Raw genomic sequence first — 6,575 nt, forward strand, 5'->3', positions numbered from 1 at the left:
CCTATTGTTATGGATTGACCTATTGACCCTTCCTATCCATCGATCATGTGGTTTTGACAGTTAGTTTTGACCTATGACCCTTCCTATCCCTTCGATCATGTGTTTTGACAGTTCGGCCTTCCGGTGTCTTTCCGGCCTATGTTGTTATGGTTTGCCCTATTGACCTTGCTTTAATCATGTAGTTCTGACTGAAAGTTTTGCCCTATTTGAACCTTTTTAACCCTAGATCATGTGATTTTGACAGAAGCTTTTGCCATTTAACCTTTTTAACCCTAGATCATGTGTATGACAGAAAGTTTGAAGGCGCTGTTAGGATATGTGTCAGCATCTCCTCCGCATTCCAGAGCACATTGTGTGCCCCCTTTGGAATGAGAGAAGAAAAAAGACTGTGTAAGTGTGTCACACGACCATTGAAAAACAATTATACAAGCAGTTAAATGTTTATAGAGCGCTGAAGAAAAAACAGGTTATGGAAATCAGTGTGGTGTCTATCACACAAAAGAATAAATGAATAAGGATAAAAGAATACATCACACAATATATAATATCTTACTAAAACCTACCACAAAAAAGTTGAAAACATACTGTTCTTTAAAAGTATAAATGAAATGGTTGTAAAATAATTTAACTAAAGTTGAAAAACATTCTGTTCTTTAAAAGTATATAAAATAAAAAACTACTGAAACCAATTGTTTTAGTTTTAGATAAACAAAATAATAAAATCACAGAGTGGTTCTCTCTTACAGCACCACCTGACGGTCTCTGACTCCTAGGGTTTATTCAGCGATCAGAATGAGACATTGTGTTAGGGCTAAAATTATTTCAAAGTTTAAATGATATCTTTATTATTTTTTTTATATATATATTTTTAATTTAATTTAATACATTATTAAAAGTCGTAATAATGTTTTAATAAACAATTTTATTAAAGTCTTAATAAAAAAGTCTCTCAAACAGGGGCCCCCGCTCGTGTCTGTCAGCACGTGCTCGTCTATCTATCTCACCAGTAAAGGAGCCACGCGCGTGTCTGTGTGTCTATGCGCGCGTCCTCTACATCCTGACACCCCCCTCCTGCTCCTCCGCATTCCATAGGTAACAGTGAATTTATAAAAGTATATAATGAAATGCTTATAAAATAAATATCTTATTGATCCAATTGTTTTAGATAAACAAAAGAATAAAAATCATATTACATAAAACATTCCGTTCTTTATAAATTAAAATAATTATATTGCTAATTTAACTAAAGTTGAAAAACATTCTGTTCTTTAAAAGTAAATAAATAAATTGCTTATAATATAATATAAAATCACAGAGTGGCTCTCTCTCTCTCTCTCTCTCTCTCTCTCTCTCTCTCTCTCTCTCTCTCTCTCTCTCTCTCTCTCTCTCTCTCTCTCTCTCTCTCTCTCTCTCTCTCTCTCTCTCTCTCTCTCTCTCTCTCTCTCTCTCTCTCTCTCTCTCTCTCTCTCTCTCTCTCTCTCTCTCTCTCAGCTCCGTCTGTCGTTCTTTGACTCAGAGGGGCCTCTGTGCATCATGTCAGAGCATATGTAATGTTAGTCTGCTAACGCATTTCCAGAGACAAAGTTTTGTTCATACTAAATTTATTTCAAAATATAATCCTAAAAATCTTTAAAGTTTGAATACATACGCATCTTCTATTTATCTTTTAAAAGATTACTCTAATGATTTTGTTTAACGGTAACCTAAAGTATCATTGTTATTAAACAATGTCTGTTCAAAAAACTTTAGATGGTTGAAAAACTGTACTTAGTCAATCATAATTGTTTGTCCATGCGGGGGTTTCTATTTTTATGTTGGGGGCTTTCAATAGAATCCATAGAATATTGCATATTCTATCCCGTACACCTAAACACGACCATCGCAGAAAACTATAAAATAAATAATTTAATATAATTTCTAAGCTGTGTTGTGTGCGCACACACGCGGTTCTAAAAAATCTCTATTTTAAATTAAATTATTAATAAATATATAACCAATGAATAATAACATATGTTACTAAAATGTATTTAAAAAATGTAAACAAAGTTTTAGCTAAATAAATCACCACACAATTTCAGAGACGCGATGTGTGATAAGTAAAGTTTGTCTTGAGCGAATATTTAATTTTACTCGTCTTAATTCAAAGTATAAGTATAAGATCGTATAAGATCATTTTACTTGTATCTCCCGAACTATCCTTAATCAGTGTGGAAACACACAAGGTGAAACCCTTTACTGAGAATATACTATCGGTTATCTACTCAAAATATATGTAGAAGTTTAAATCCGGTGTTTAAAATCTGTCTGGTGGTCGCATGAACAGACTTTGGGTAGAGCTATAGCAGGAAGCATGCCCTTTGACCTCCTCAATTGTGGAGATTTTTTTTTTTTTTGTTAAAGACCCTACTACAAGTTAGTTCTCTCCAAAATAATTTCTCCCATCTAGCGGTGAAATTGTATTCTGCATTTAAACAAATAGTGCTCTCTAGCGCCTCGCTTTTTGCAACTGCGGTGTTGCAACTGCGGTAGCCGTTATGTGTCAAGAATCTATGACAACATGTCTTCCAATAGCACTTCATCGAGTTTAATTGTACATGTTCTACTGTTATGCTGCCAATATAATGATTTACACAAGCAAGCAATGAAAAAAGCTTGTAATTTAGACCGTAACTTTGACTCACCCGTCGAGAAGAAAGCAGACAACTTCCCTTTCAAAGTCTTTCTCCTTCATTAGCTCTTTCCACCTGGGAGAAGCTATCCCGATATTTATATACATCCCGATAAATTACATTTTTGCTTTTTGGCCACGAGGATTCCTTCTCCTGTGGCTCGGCATAAGTATGATCCAGCATTATATTGTACCGTGCAGTGCCTCCCATATGGTCTAGCGGTTAGGATTCCTGGTTTTCATCCAGGCTGCCCGGGTTCAACTCCCGGTATGGAAAGTCAATTTTTTTTACATTGTCAACAAAATTCAAGTTATTCAATAATCATTTTTAGTAATTTATAGGCTTAGAGGCCTACACGAACTGCAGAAACAAGCAGAAGATATGTAAAAACTCATAAATGCTGTTTCAGTACTGAAACATTTTCACAAATACAATTATATAGAATTCAGAAAATTTCACTATGGAATATTTACTTTATCATAATTTCAATTTTAGTACATCATCATTTAAACTTTTCATCTCATAATTATGACGCATAGTCAATTTTAATGTAAACTTTTTGTTATAATTATTACTAAATTCAGAATTACAATTTTTGTCAGTTTTAATGTAACACTATTTTGATGGTCCTTTTGAATGTGCTGATGACTATACTAGTGTTGATGATGAAACGTGTTGAGTTAGGCTAGCGCTTTTCGTCCCTCTCTGGTATTATAGTGTTTCAAGATGGCGGAACGACACGGAAGCCTCCTTGGACTTACCCGCCCCATGTAAATAAAGATAAGAAATGTTTCGCTTACGAGGATAAGTCAGATCATTGGCAGAGGTCATTTTACACCCATGAGGACATATTGTATGAATACAGACAATGATTTTAGCTAATAAAATAAAAAATTTAAACGAGCGAATCTACACATGAGAGGCCTTCAGAAGTCATAACTTCAGGGGTCAACGGCTTAGGCCCATTGGTTTAGGTATTTGTAAAAATCAAATACTGTATTACACTTTTCAAAGTTACAATAAAAAGACCTGTTGTGTTCTGACACAAGGCCATTAACTTGTTTTTATAAATGTATTTTGCTTATTTCTACAAATATCAACCTGAAAAATGAAAAAAAAGAAAGTGTTTTAAAATACAACTAAACCATGATAATGTTTAGTTTAGATGTTGATGACTAAGCTTCTGGCATATAGTGCGACCACGCAACAAGAAATCTAATATTGGTGTAATCTTTGCGAGGTCTCACTCACGACGCACAACTTTGTAAATAAAATAAAATAAAATATTATGGAAGTCATTGTACTGTAATTTAACCATATTTTATTGATTAATATTATGGCTTCATGTTGATTTAAAGTTTTTAATTGTTATTAACTAATACCTTTATCTTTTAACATCCGGCACAAAATGAAAGAGATGTATTCATAAAAAAAAAAAGAAAAAAAAAGGAATGTTCACAATCACTATGTGTCAAAAACAGTATGTGTGTAAATAGTTGTGCAAAGTTCCACACCCTATGGACTAACTTTAAAAAACAAAACAAAAATACACATAAATAAATATATATATAACATACACAAATAATTTCTTATTTGTTTGTAAAAGCAACTGTTTCTTAAATTATCAGACACTCACCGCACCGATGTTAACATCACCATATATTGTGTTTTCTACCATGATTGTAGTAACTATTGTCCCACCATTCTTCTGGGCAATTGTTAAGTTAAGCTGATTAGGGTTCTGAATTAATGGCTGTCCGAATGATGTAGAAATATTATGCTGGCGTCGTTGTGGAAGGTTGTTAGGCTGTTGAACGTCACCATCTGTTAAAAAATGAGCAATTAAATACACAACCAAAACCATGTAAACATTATAGTTATTGAAGATTGAGAAACATACTGACTACTAACAAAGTAAATTATAAATCTTTTCCTACGTTTGATATTCTTTTTTCAGATTTTTTCACTATGGACTTGATCCTTTTTAATGCTGTTTTCTCTCCATATTTATTCTGTAGTTCCTCTACTGTGTCTTCCAACCTCCCTGTTGTTCTTCTCCAGCTGTGTTAACCAAAGACAAACAGTTAGAAGAATAAAATGTATGTACAATAGCAAAAATAAAGTTGGTCATTAGTTGTTAGGGTTAGATACACCTGTAGACACATTCATACACCCGTTCGCCTGGTTTCATTTAGCATACACCAGAGTTCAAACATTCACTTTTTCAAAGGCCGAAAGATTGCGCGGTCAAAATTTCTCTTTTTAACATAAGAGTTAAAAAAGGTACATGAGTCACGACGCATTGCATTATGCACCTGACCTGCCGGCTGATGAAGTATTTATTACATCAAGAAAAATGGATGAATACATTTATTAGATTTATTTAATAATATTACCAGTTCCATATTATCTTTATTAAAAAATAAGACAATAAATGATTTTATTTTTTAAATTTGACTGCATTCTTTACTTTTTGATTTATGAATTATAACAGACTGATGGGAAAAACATTATTTTGCAGTTACTTTTTTAAAATTTGTTTTATTATTCAACTATTTCTTTCTTTTTGTTAGTTTTTATTAGTTGTAATTTTATATAAACATTTAACTTTTAAAATAAAGGTTTTACAACAACATCACCATCTTCTGTTATATTTGGGCCTCCATGCTCATCTACTGTACAGTATATGATATTGGTGAAGGGGGCCCGCATGAATATATTTTTTAGGGGGCCCCCCGAATTCTCTAGCTACGGCCCTGTTCACATCGCATCGTAAGCGCATAATATCACCTGCTCAAGAACTTCTTGACGAGTTTCTTCTGTATTAAACAGCGAATCTTCTCAGTCAGATCGTCGCAAGATCTCAGGAATCCTCTCACACTGCTCGTGTTCACGCGCTCCATCGCTAACGATTCAAACTTCCATAAAGCGCGCCAAAACAGCAGCGCGGAGATGTGACGTCACGTGTCGAGCGGGCGCTCCTAAAAAGCACATCTTTGCATTTCTTCTGAAACAACAATTTTTAACATCACTAGCGCAACACTTATCGTATTGCCGGGTGTGATTGTAATGTTTTGTATGGCGTTTTCTTTACACTCTCCCCGGATATCTGTTTCCTACAGTTAGCTGTAATGTTAGTGAACTCTAGGTCTTCTCTTTGTTCATATACGACAGTATTCGCATGAATTGGCTTGATTTGATAAAATTATGTTTTAAACCATCATCTTCACTTGAGACATTTACATTATATTATATACCGTCCTATATACCGTTATACCGTCCTAGTTTTTAAATAGCGCTAAAATGTATATTTTAACCCTTTATGCGGATATGCCGCACAAGGTTCTCTGTTCTCTGGTTCTATGTTTTTAAAAATAAAGACAAGGATGCCTCTTTCTATAAGCGACCCTCAAAATCTGTGCATACAACAAAACACGTGTAGGTGTACGATGATTTATCAGAAAATTACTTTTGTTTGAAGAAAAACTTAAATCAGCTGGTGCTTGATAACTATTGAAGTTATATTGAAGTTATGAATTCGGTAATGATGCGATATTTATCACGTTTTAATTTTAACTCAATACTCAAAACATCTTGTTGGTCAAATTAACTTAAAGCCTGCGCAAAATTATTCTTAAAGCACATTAACTTAAAGCATGCGCATCCTAGCTACTTTCTAAAAGTTTGTTACAGAACTTATGGTGAACAATTCACCCATATGTTTTAAACGTGTAATGTTTAATCTGATTTTGTTACTGGATTGAGTGAAAATAATAAACTTCTCTCTGGCGACATGTAGGACTTGTTGGTGATGCAGGAACTAGTTATTTATGGCTTTCCTGTACCCCCCCCCCCCCCCCCCCCCCCCGTACATTCTACACAACAGTGGGGCGGGCTGAGCTGTTG

The sequence above is a fragment of the Leuciscus leuciscus genome (assembly GCF_965113295.1).
Source record: "Leuciscus leuciscus genome assembly, chromosome: 9".
In the NCBI taxonomy this organism is placed as follows: domain Eukaryota; kingdom Metazoa; phylum Chordata; class Actinopteri; order Cypriniformes; family Leuciscidae; genus Leuciscus; species Leuciscus leuciscus.